Below are 11,241 nucleotides of genomic sequence, written 5' to 3' on the forward strand. Positions count from 1 at the left end.
AAAATTTTCTTCTAAAGCCACATATGAAACCAATAACAAAACCCTAGCAATCTACTTCACATTGAAGTGGAAAAATATCCGAAAGGAGCAGCTTCAACTTTAATAAGGTGAAAGTGCACTATGAAGATTGTTCACCTTTGCTGCTTTTGGGATTTACATGGTTACTTGGCAAGAACTACTGGATCTTAATGCAATCCTTCATAAGAATATACTTTATACTATGTGAAAAAATAAGACAAAACTTATTACTAGGAAAAGCAAAGACCAACCATTACTTTTTTTAAGATTGTGTTTTATAAGAAAACACTCAAATGTGTGCAGCTATTTTCTTATGTTGAAAGACTTTAAAAGTTTTAAACATCATAGCAAATAATACTAAAAGTTTTTTTGTCCACACTGAGATACTGTGTAAACAAAATGCCTTAATTATTAATAAGCCAATGTATATGATACCAAGATCTGTTTTAAAAAAAAGTAAAACCAACCATGCTTCTGGCATGAAAGTTATGGAATTAAATCAGGGGTTTCCATTCATGTGGAATATTGTTAAAACTTATTCCACACCATCTTTAAAACTTGAGAATATTTTTAATATCTCTGAAATTGTTTTGCCAGAATCGTCATGCCATGTATATATGTGTTATTCTTATATAAAAGAAAGAGGTGAATATGTATTTGTATGTGTGCTTAGTTGGAAATGTTCATAGAGTTGGCTAATTTATATTCACTTTCTACTGTATATAGATTTCTAATATTTTCAGTTCTGTATCATTTAAGCTTCATTTGAGTAAATTTACTAAATATTTCCATTTTTTGCTTTTTAAAAATCTGGTTTTGTATGAATTCTAATTGTTTTTCACTACATTATGATTTAAAGAATTATATACAATGCTTTAGAAGTGTTTACAGTTAGTGCTGACCTTATATTTTGAGTTCCAATACTTTATATTACTACCTCCTCCAATGGTTGGTATGAAATGCCAGCAGACTGTATGAGGTCTTTTTTTTCTTAATACCATTTTTTGGTGTCAATGACCCCACTTGTGGAATGTCTTCACAGCTGTACTTTTTAGCCTGTCTTGAGAGTGATTGGGCTTTAAATACCACTATTGGTTCCTACATCATCTCATCTTGAATGAGCCCGAGCAAAGATTTTTAGTATCAAATTTCTGTGCAGTAATCCTTCAAGCACTTGAATGTAAGCCTTTAGCATTTACCCAATTAGTGACTACTGATGTGAATCCTAAACAAGCATTTTTATTGGTTTAAAAATATTAAAAATGTTCTCTTTTACTGAGTTCTCCTTTTGTGTAGCTATATTTCATATAGCTGTGTATTCTTCACAGTAGTAATTGGCTATTTTCTTAAATCTTTAGGATAATTTCAGAGTACTGCACTCCCTTGATTTAAGAGTTGAGTTATTTAAGAACTCATTTTTCAGGAGGTGGGAATTTGAATCGGAAACCTGCGTCATCTCTGTGAAACCTTAAGATGATGAAATATAACCTTTCTTTGTTCCTGTTTCTTTAGTTATCACTTTATCTAACAGTTTGAACCAGTTAACTCAGAGCATGGTGCTACTGAGGCTAAGGACAGGAGCTTTACAGGTTCATTCACTTTACACACATACACAGAACTATTCATAGTTACAGACTGCACCTTTTCTTAGGTATCTGTCTCACAACTTCAGCTTTTGGTCACAAGGAAGATGGTGTGTATACTTAGCATAAACCCTTCACCTCAAATAGAAAGATATCTCAAATAATTGGTATATGTAATACTGTAGACTTTGAATCTAATATTTAAAACAATATAATATTAAAAATAATAATATCTAAAATACTGTGTTATTATAATTTTCTCTGGTAAGATCATTGACTAAACAATATCTTCTAAAATTAAACTTCAATAAATCAAACTTCAGTAAAAATTAAGTACAAATGAAACATATTAAGAAAATGTACTACCTCGTTAACACTGAGTTTTTGTGCCTAACTTTGGGTTTGTTGAAGGAGAGTTGATACTCCATTTTATTTACTTGGAGCTATATAAAGCAGCAGTCTTTAGCTTACAAAGATTATTCAATACCACACATTCCTAATTCTTGGCCTTTGCAATTTGCCTTAATACCTACCTCTCACTGACTGAGTTATGATTAGTATTAGTTGATTTTAGATTCTTGATAAAAGATATTAGATAAGTAAATATTACTGAACACTTCTGTTGCTATTAAGCTCTTAACATGCTATTTAATCAGAACAGTGTTGATATCCAGAAAGAGCCAAAGAAAGTGTTTATAAAGTATTTTGGTTGTTGTATGACCTAGATTAGGACAATTGCTGTCTGTCATCACTCATTTGTGGCTGTGCTGCTAAGCAGTACACAGAACTGAGGGACTACCCAAGGTTTCTATGCCTTACTACCTCTTCTACCTTTTAGGTTTTCTGTACTGAACTTTGCTAACTTTGCAAGTCTAAGGACAGTTTATTGAGGTGATAGAGGGTTATAATCAAGTAATTTCTTTCTACTAGAAATAAAGTGAGTGGATTTTGTAATAAGTGATCATGATCAGAAAAAGGGTTAAAAGTTAGGAAGTAAGCATTATCAAATGGTTTTAAAAAATAATCTTTTGGCAGTAATTTTAAAGGTAATTGACAGATTATTTACCTGAGTCCTGAGATATGAGGATTTGGATATCTATCTACTTTGGAGAATCATTAATGTCAGCACTAAAGTCTAAGGGCAACTGAGGAATTAAATCCTTATCCATCCCCCTAAACATATTTGGTACATGTCATATCCTAACCTTAAAAATTGTTGTGTGTGTGTGTGTGTGTGTGTGTGTGTTCAAGGCTATATTTTTGGCCTTTGAAATAGTAATTTTCTCAAACTTGGAGCATTTCTACAGTTGGCAAGTTATTAATATAATTAATATTAATGGATAACTAATTTGAGTAATGATTATTACCTATTAAATACTGATAATAGAAATCATGTAAATGTTTATTTAGTTAGTTAAATGAGTCAAGGAATCTGAAAAAATGAACAAAATTTACGTTAATATTTTATTAGTCATTCCCAAGTATCTCTTCATATTTAACAACAAGATGGTAATGTCAATTGCCTTTATTGATTTGAAGGGGAAAAATATAGAATCACAAGCAGCTGACTCACTGGAGTGGTCCATTTGGATGCACTACTTCTTTTCTTTCAATATAGACTATTATTATCTGGATTACTTCAGGTGAAAAAAGTATTACTGGACATTTGTCGGTAGGTATTAACTCCTTTTTCCCCTCAATTTCCAGTTCTTCTATCTGTGAAAATTGTCATAAAACAACACACTATTCCCTCCTTTTTTATTCTGTAACAGGACTATAGAATAAAAAGTTTCTCCCTAAACACTGTATGCTTCTAATTTGTAGTATAGCTTGATTGATTCAATAACAGCACTGACTATAACAATAAAAATAAGTACTGCATATCATATACCCAGTATACTGAGTACACTTTTATGTGTTTTGTTTTTTTAATTTTTTAATTTATTTTAATTTTAGAGAGTGGAACAGGGAGAGAGAGAAAGAAATTGTCTCCCACACTTGCCCCAACATGGAATCAAACCAACACCACCTTTTGGTGTACAGGACAATGTTCCAACCAACTGAGCCACATCGGCCAGGGCCTGAGTACGTTTTTCAATGCTGTACTTATTTCAAATATTGTAGGCATTATTTTCTCAGGGTTAGATTATTGATTTAATAGTATCTGCTAAAATCAAACTTTAGTAAAAACTAAGTACATAATACAGTTGACCCTTGAACAACCCTGGCTCCCCCACCTCCTGTAGTCAGAAATTCACATATGACTTTTGATACCCCCAAAACTTAACTACTAGTAGCCTTCTGTTGACCAAAAGCCAACATAAACAGTTGCTTAACACAGATTTTGTGTTATATGTATTATATGCTATATTCTTTTTTTCAATTTAAATATATCTTATTTTTATGTTCTGGCATCTTCATTTCTCCCTCCATCATACCACTTCCACACAAAAGCATGTTGGTGATTTCATAGTAAAAAGAGCTGATTTTTCCAAATCTCTAAGGGAAGTTAGCAATGTACACATAAAACACTTTCAAAAATTATTTAAATTCATCAGTCACAATTGTTCTCTTTTTTATTGACATAAAACAGCTAAAGATGGGTTTTCCAGAGAATTCCCGTGAAGGCTTTACCAGGGGAAAAATTGTAGGACACACACCACGAAACAAGAAGAAAAGTTTACACCAGGTCAGTGATTTACAGGTCCTAGGTTAATGAACTGATAAGACGTGGGATGAGGAAGAATAACAGTAGCAAGAATGCATTGTTGGCAGACTTGAGTAGGGGAAAGGGAAGGTTGACCTGAGGAAGGAGAGGTGGTGCTAAGTATGACAGCTGGCAGGTGGGTCATCAAAGGCCCACTTACACCATCAATACCTATGGGTCATCCTCATCACTGCACAGAAGATGCCTTTTTGAGTATTAAATTGGCATCCTCTAAAGCAGTGGTTCTCAACCCTCTGGCCCTTTAAATACAGTTCCTCATGTTGTGACCCAACCATAAAATTATTATCGTTGCTACTACATAACTATAATGTTGCTACTGTTATGAATCGTAATGTAAATATCTGATATGCAGGATGGTCTTAGGCGACCCCTGTGAAAGGGTCGTTCGACTGCCAAAGGGGTCGCGACCCACAGGTTGAGAACCGCTGCTCTAAAGTATCTCTCCCCTTTGGGAAAAAAATGTCCTGGTATTCAACACCTCCGACCTCCCTCATTCTTCAGAATGCTGCTGTTTAAACTTGAGACTTTCTTCAAAATCATTTTAGTTGGTTGTGCATTTTACAATCTGCACAGGGAAACTGAGGCACAGTTGGAGACTTTTCTACAAAGTGTCCCAGCATAACACCATATTTCTATACAAAGCCTTGTTGAGAGTATTACAGATGTCCCCCCTTTTCCCCCTTTACCTCCCTCCACTCATTTCTCACCCTGCCCTAGGCTTTCACCACCCTATTGTCTGTCCACAGGTAATGCATATATGCATATAAGATCTTTGGTTGATCTCTTCCCACCCTTCTCCCCCTTCCTTCTGAGATTCATTAGTGTGTGCCATGCTTCCATGCCTCTGATTCTATTTTATTCATCAGTTTATTTTGTTCATTAGATTTCTTGTTTGTTTATTTTGATTTTTAAATTCAATTATTGATAGATATGTATTTGTTGCCATTTTGTTGTTCATTTTGATCTCTTCTGCTTCTCTTCCTCCTCTTCCTTCCTCCTCCTCCTCCTCCTCTTCCTCTTCTTCGTAAAGAATATCCTTCAACAATAGTTTGATGGTGATGAACTCATTTAGCTTTTCTTGTTTGTGAAGCTCATTATCTGACCCTCAATTCTAAATGAGAGCTTTGCTGGTTAGAGTATTCTTGGTTTTAGGTCCTTGCTATTCATAACTGAATATTTCTTGCCACTTGCTTCTGACCTGCAAAGTTTTTGTTGAAAAATCAGCTGACAGTCATATGGGCACTCCCTTGTATGTAACTAACTGCTTTTAATAATCTCTGTTTGTCTTTAACCCTTGGCATTTTAGTTATGTGTCTTGGTGTGGGCCTCTTTGGGTTCCTCTTGTTTGGGACTCTTTGTGCTTCCTGGACTTGTAAGTCTATTTCTTTTACCAAGTAGGGGAAGTTTTCTGTCATTATTTCTTTAAATAGGTTTTTAATATCTTGCTCTCTCTATTCTCCTTCTGGCATCCTCATAATGTGAATGTTGGTATGCTTGAAGTTGTCCCAGAGGCTCCTTACACTCTCTCATATTTTTGGATTCTTTTTCTTTCTGCTGTTCTGATTGGGTGTTTTTTGCTTCCTTATATTCCAAATCATTGATTTGATTCTCTGAATTCTCTACTCTACTGTTGAATCCCTGTAAATTATTCTTTATTTCAGTTAGTGTATGCTTAATTTCTGACTGGTCTTTTTTCATGTCTTTGACATTCTCATTAAGATCCTTGAAAGTCTCATGAAGATCCTTAAATAACCTTGTAACCATGGTTTTGAACTCTGTATCCAGCAGTTTGCTTGCTTCCATTTCTTTTGTTTGTGACATGTTTCTTTGTCTTCACATTTTGGCTGCTTCCCTGTGTTTATTTCTATGTATTAGGTAGAGCTGCTATGTCTCCAGGAATTGGTAGAGTGGTCTTGTGTAGTAGGTGTCCTATAGGACCCAGTGGCTCAGCCTCCTCAGTCAGCTGAGCTGGGCACTCTAGGTGTGCCCCTTTGTGGGCTGTATGCACTATCTTCTTGTAATTGATTGCTATTGAAATCACTGGGAGGAATTACCCACAGGCCTATGAGGACCAGCTGTGACTACAGTGAAAGAACTGCTGTGCAGGAGACACCCTATGGAGCAGGACTTGCTTCAGTGAGGCTTTGGTGCTCACTGAGTCTGCCTCTTGAGTGTGTTGCATGTGGTGTATAGAATGTAATCTGCTATGTCTGAAGCAGTTCACTGGGTGCACTAGCTCTAGGGCCTCAGGGAGGTGCAGAGTCAGCTACTGGCTGGGCCACCCAACAGGAGCTGCAGAGGGAACTGCAGAAGGCTGCTATTTGCTATTTGGATTGGGCTTGGAGGTGCCCAGGTGAAGCCCAGCTGCAAAGCAAGGCAGGTTGGTGCTAGCGCTGGGTCTTGGGTCTTTTAATGATAGTTTTGGGGCACTCTTTCACCAGCTGCAGCTTGTTTGAGAGATTTTAGCAAAGTCTGAAGCCTGAGCCAGGACAGGCCATTCATATGGAAAAGCTGCTGCAAACAGCTTGGATGGGGCAGGGTGTCCGGGAATCCCCAGGGTGGAGCAAACAGTGCTCCATGCTGATGGAGACTCAGATATGGCTACCAGTCAGCCCTGTGATAAGGGAGGTCCCAGTACAGGAACAATGACCCCTGCAAGCACTCCTGTCTGGGAGAAAGCCAGACAGTCCAGTTCCTCCCTGAGTTCCTTCCCTGATGCCAGACAATCCAGTTCCTCCCTGTATGTGTCTGGGTCCCCCAAAGCTGACCAGGTGCTGGGAGTTCAAATAAGTTTGTGCACCGGCCCTTTAAAAGGAACACCTGGATCAATCTCCAGGTCACTCAGTCACAATCCCCGCTGGTTTTTACAGCCCATAGTTTTAGAGACTTCTCTTCCCAGTTCTGGAACCCTGTGCTGGGGATCTGGGGGTCTGGTTTGGGACTAGGACTCCTTGCTCCTTACAGGCAGCCTCCACAGAGACTATCTCCCTCCCAATTAAAGAAAAAACAGTTCATGTGGGTATAGACCAGCCCATTCCGTGCCTCCGCCCCTCCTACTACCAGTCTCAGTGTGCTTTCTTCTTTACTTCTCTAGTTGTAGGACTTCCATTCAGCCAGCTTTCAGGCGGTTCTGAATGATGGTTCTGTATTTTAGTTGTAATTTTGATGTGGTAGTGGGAGTCAGCGAATATAGGCATTTACCTACATCACCATCTTGGTTCTCTTTGTATATTCGTATACTATATTCTTAAATAAATAAAATAAACTGGAGAAAAGAAAATTGTTATTAAAATCATAAAGGAGAGAAAATACATTTACAGTATTGAAAAAAATGCATATAAGTGGACCTGCACAGTTCAAACCCATGTTGTTCAAGGGTCAATACCACAGTATTTTCTTTTATAGCCTGTAATTAATCATAAAAAAAGGGCAGTTACTGTACAACAGTAATTCTATGAATAGGCAGCCCCATAGTTGCCAGTGTTTTTCATAGCAAAGCTAGTTATATAGTATTGCTTTGATACACAAATGATAATTTTCTGAATTATAAATTTCTCAGATAAGAGATGCCAAGAGCCTGAATAAGGATTTAGCCCCTAAATACACTTGATTCTTATGTTTTACAGTATTCTGTATTTTCACCCAGATTTAAATCAGGATTTTTTTTTTTTTTTAATGTCCTAGACCCAGGCAAGTCTGTTTTGACTCTGGATTTACACCAAAGCTAAGAAGAGTTGATCCAAAGTATTTTCTAGGATAAGAAAGAGTTATTGTGGGTTTCCCAGAATATACTGAATTGCCAGATTTACTTGCTTCTAGGGTTATTTTATTGCATTTATCAACCAAACTTTCATCATGGAGCCTGGACTAGAATTAGACCTCACCTTACAAGAGTTAGGAGCTAAGTTAGCTAACATTTACTTTCCTACTTTATTTAAAAAGAAAGCAAGAAGCAAGAGAGAATAATAACTGCAGCTTAGCCTCAACAACAGCAGGAGAAATGAAGGTTGATACCTTTCTTTTAGGCAGGTTCTAAAGCTTACAAAATGTTTAGAAGAGGCTTATCATTTTTCCTTCGCCATCCAGATTCCTTTTCTGCTATTCAGAATAGATGATAAGAAATCATCAAAGGGGTGAAACCAACTCACTTTTTAATCTCTTCTTTGAAGGTGCCTCTGCCTGTCCCTTAGACATTGGTGTTCTTCAAGTTTCTGTCTTATGGTCTTTCTCACTGTACCATTTCCCTGAAAAATCCTCTTATTTTCATGGCTTCCTTTACCATCAACATTAATTCTTCTCATTTTTAGAGTGGAAGAAAGGTCATTTTGGGGTTCAAGTAGACATGGATTTTTTTAAAGGTTGAGAAATCATTGAACTGTATGTTTATCATTCTCAAAAACATGTCTTGCCCTAAACCTAACTTAGCCCATAAATTATTTATTCATTGCCTACTGGAAGCATCCATTGGGATATCTTGTAGATATATTAAATGCAATATATCCAGAATTGACCTCATTCTCTACCTCCACTTCCCTCCACCAACCCTACCCGACCCCCGACCCCACCCCCACACAGAGGGACAAAAAGTCTATTCTTGCTGTATCCTGGGTTTCCATTCTCATTGAAAAGCCCTAACATCAGCATTTATCAAGCCACAAACCTGTAAATCATCTTTGAATCATCTCCAACTCACTGAAATCCTGTTGGAGCACTCCCCTAAATTTTACCTTTCTATATCTCTCCACCTTTCCTGCCATTATCGTAATCTACATTGTTACAGCGGCCTCCTGACTCTGGCGCTTGTCCTTCATTCCTACAGCTCGGTCTCCATACATGCTGCCCTGGAGTAGTCTATAAAGCACAAGTCTTACTCTGTCACTCCTGAGGCCTCTTAGGACAGAGTCTGAACAGTGGGATTTACAATCTTTTGACAACATTTCCTCTCCTCCCAAGTGCTCTAGCTAGAATGAACTTGTTTCAGTGTCCAGAAAGCATTACACTTTCTCTGCAAATGCTTCCTTTGTCTGAACACTATTGACCCCCAAGTTCACACAGTTATTCCTTTCTTAGCCTTGAAGTCTCAGCCTAACACAGTTCTCTGGAAAGCCCTCTCTGGAGCCTCTTCAGCTGTTAGAGGTCTCTGGCCACAACTCTTGTCTCAACCTTGTTCTCTTAACACTACTTATCAGTGTTTTGTAATGTTTATTATCTATCTTCCCAGCTAGATTAATAGTTTCATGAGATCAGAAACTCACGTCACATCCCCAGTATCTAACATAAAGCTTGGCAATTAGTAGGCATTTGAAGGCCTGGGGTGGGGCAGGAGCCTGGGGGAGAGGAGCAAAGAGGGAAAATAGGAGACATCTGTAATACTCTCAACAATAAGAATAAATTTTTTAAAAATGCAAGGGTGTAGCATCTTTGGAAATACATTGTATGAGGAAGTAATTTAGTAGTAATCCAAAGCTATTTCTGATAGCATAGCAGCTAAAAATGAGTGGTTCCAAAATAAATATAACCAGTTTTCTTCTCTCACTTTTTTTTGTTTTAGATTAGTTTATAAATGCTTATGCTATAACAAAATAAAACTTCAGCTAACATGTGTTTGATTCTTAAAGGTTGTTACATTTGTTTTTCTATTGTATGGTTTCTACATTCCACACAAAATCCATGCAAATGAGGACCATATATACAGTGCAAAATTAAGATATTTCTGATAATATGTAAAATACATGTTTTTTTCTTGAAATTAATGTTATCCCTTTGTGTTTGTTTCTTTTCTGTTTTTATCTTAGAATTATTGAGAATCATGTGAAATAGTATGTTTCTTTTTAAAATTACTATTATACTTTCATACCTACTTATGAAAGTATAATAATGAAAAGAAGAAAATTAAATAACCATAATATCACCCACCTAGAGGAACAATTATATCTCTCCTAGATTTTCTCTTATGTGTATGCATTTTTAATACAAATGAATTTCATATATTTAATATAGTTTCCTACTTTCCATACACTGGAAAGCTTTTTGTTTAATCAAATACACAAAAGGGTTTTTTCCATGGGAAAAACACAAACAAAAAATATTTTCTACTAAGTCTGTTTATTGAGGTGCTTCTAACTGAATACATTTCTCTTCTGCCTAAATGTTTTTTTAGTTTCTACATGCTTAGTAATCTACACCTGGCCCTGGGTGGGGGTAGCTCAGTTAGAGCATCGTCCTGGTATACCAATGTTGTGGGTTTGATCCCTGGTCAGAGCACATACAAGAAGCAACCAAGTGGAACAACTAATGGATGTTTCTCTTTCTCTCCCTTCCTCTCTCTCTAAAATCAATGAATTAAAAAACTTTTTAAAAGTAATCTGCATTCTGTCCTGGAGGAAATTTAATGCTAGAAATGGAGAAAACTGGTCAGAGAGAAGCAACCAAGTGGAACAACTAATGGATGTTTCTCTTTCTCTCCCTTCCTCTCTCTCTAAAATCAATGAATCAATGAATTTTTTAAAAGTAATCTGCATTCTGTCCTGGAGGAAATTTAATGCTAGAAATGGAGAAAAATATTAATGGTGAGTAATATCAACAGAGGTAGGTAAAGCTAATATATATATATGTGACTATTACACTTTGCCTAGAATCAACCCACTATTCTGTGCTGTAATCAACCATAAAGATTATTATATCTTGCCCTAACTGGTTTGGCTCAGTGGATAGAGCGTCGGCCTGCAGACTGAAGGGTCCCAGGTTCGATTCCGGTCAAGGGCATGTGCCTTCGTTGCGGGCACATCCCCAGTGGGGAGTGTGCAGAGGGCAGCTGATCGATGTGTCTCTCTCATCGATGTTTCTAACTCTCTGTCCCTCTCCCTTCCTCTCTGTAAAAAATCAATAAAATATATTTTTAAAAAAAGATCA

At 36.9% G+C, this 11,241-nt stretch overlaps 1 long non-coding RNA gene across 1 annotated transcript in view; it reads left to right on the forward strand.

Annotated features, from left to right (window-relative positions):
- Positions 1–9: 9 nt before the first annotated feature.
- LOC106724680 overlaps positions 10–11,241 on the forward strand; it is a 23,560-nt gene continuing 12,328 nt past the window's right edge. Inside the window, exons 1-4 of the long non-coding RNA XR_001360519.1 lie at positions 10–107; positions 3,141–3,273; positions 4,195–4,290; positions 10,841–10,898. This is a non-coding gene — a long non-coding RNA (uncharacterized LOC106724680). The remainder of the gene's footprint in view (positions 108–3,140; positions 3,274–4,194; positions 4,291–10,840; positions 10,899–11,241) is intronic.

This window comes from Myotis brandtii, unplaced genomic scaffold (assembly GCF_000412655.1).
Source record: "Myotis brandtii unplaced genomic scaffold, ASM41265v1 scaffold927, whole genome shotgun sequence".
NCBI classification, from domain to species: Eukaryota; Metazoa; Chordata; class Mammalia; order Chiroptera; family Vespertilionidae; genus Myotis; species Myotis brandtii.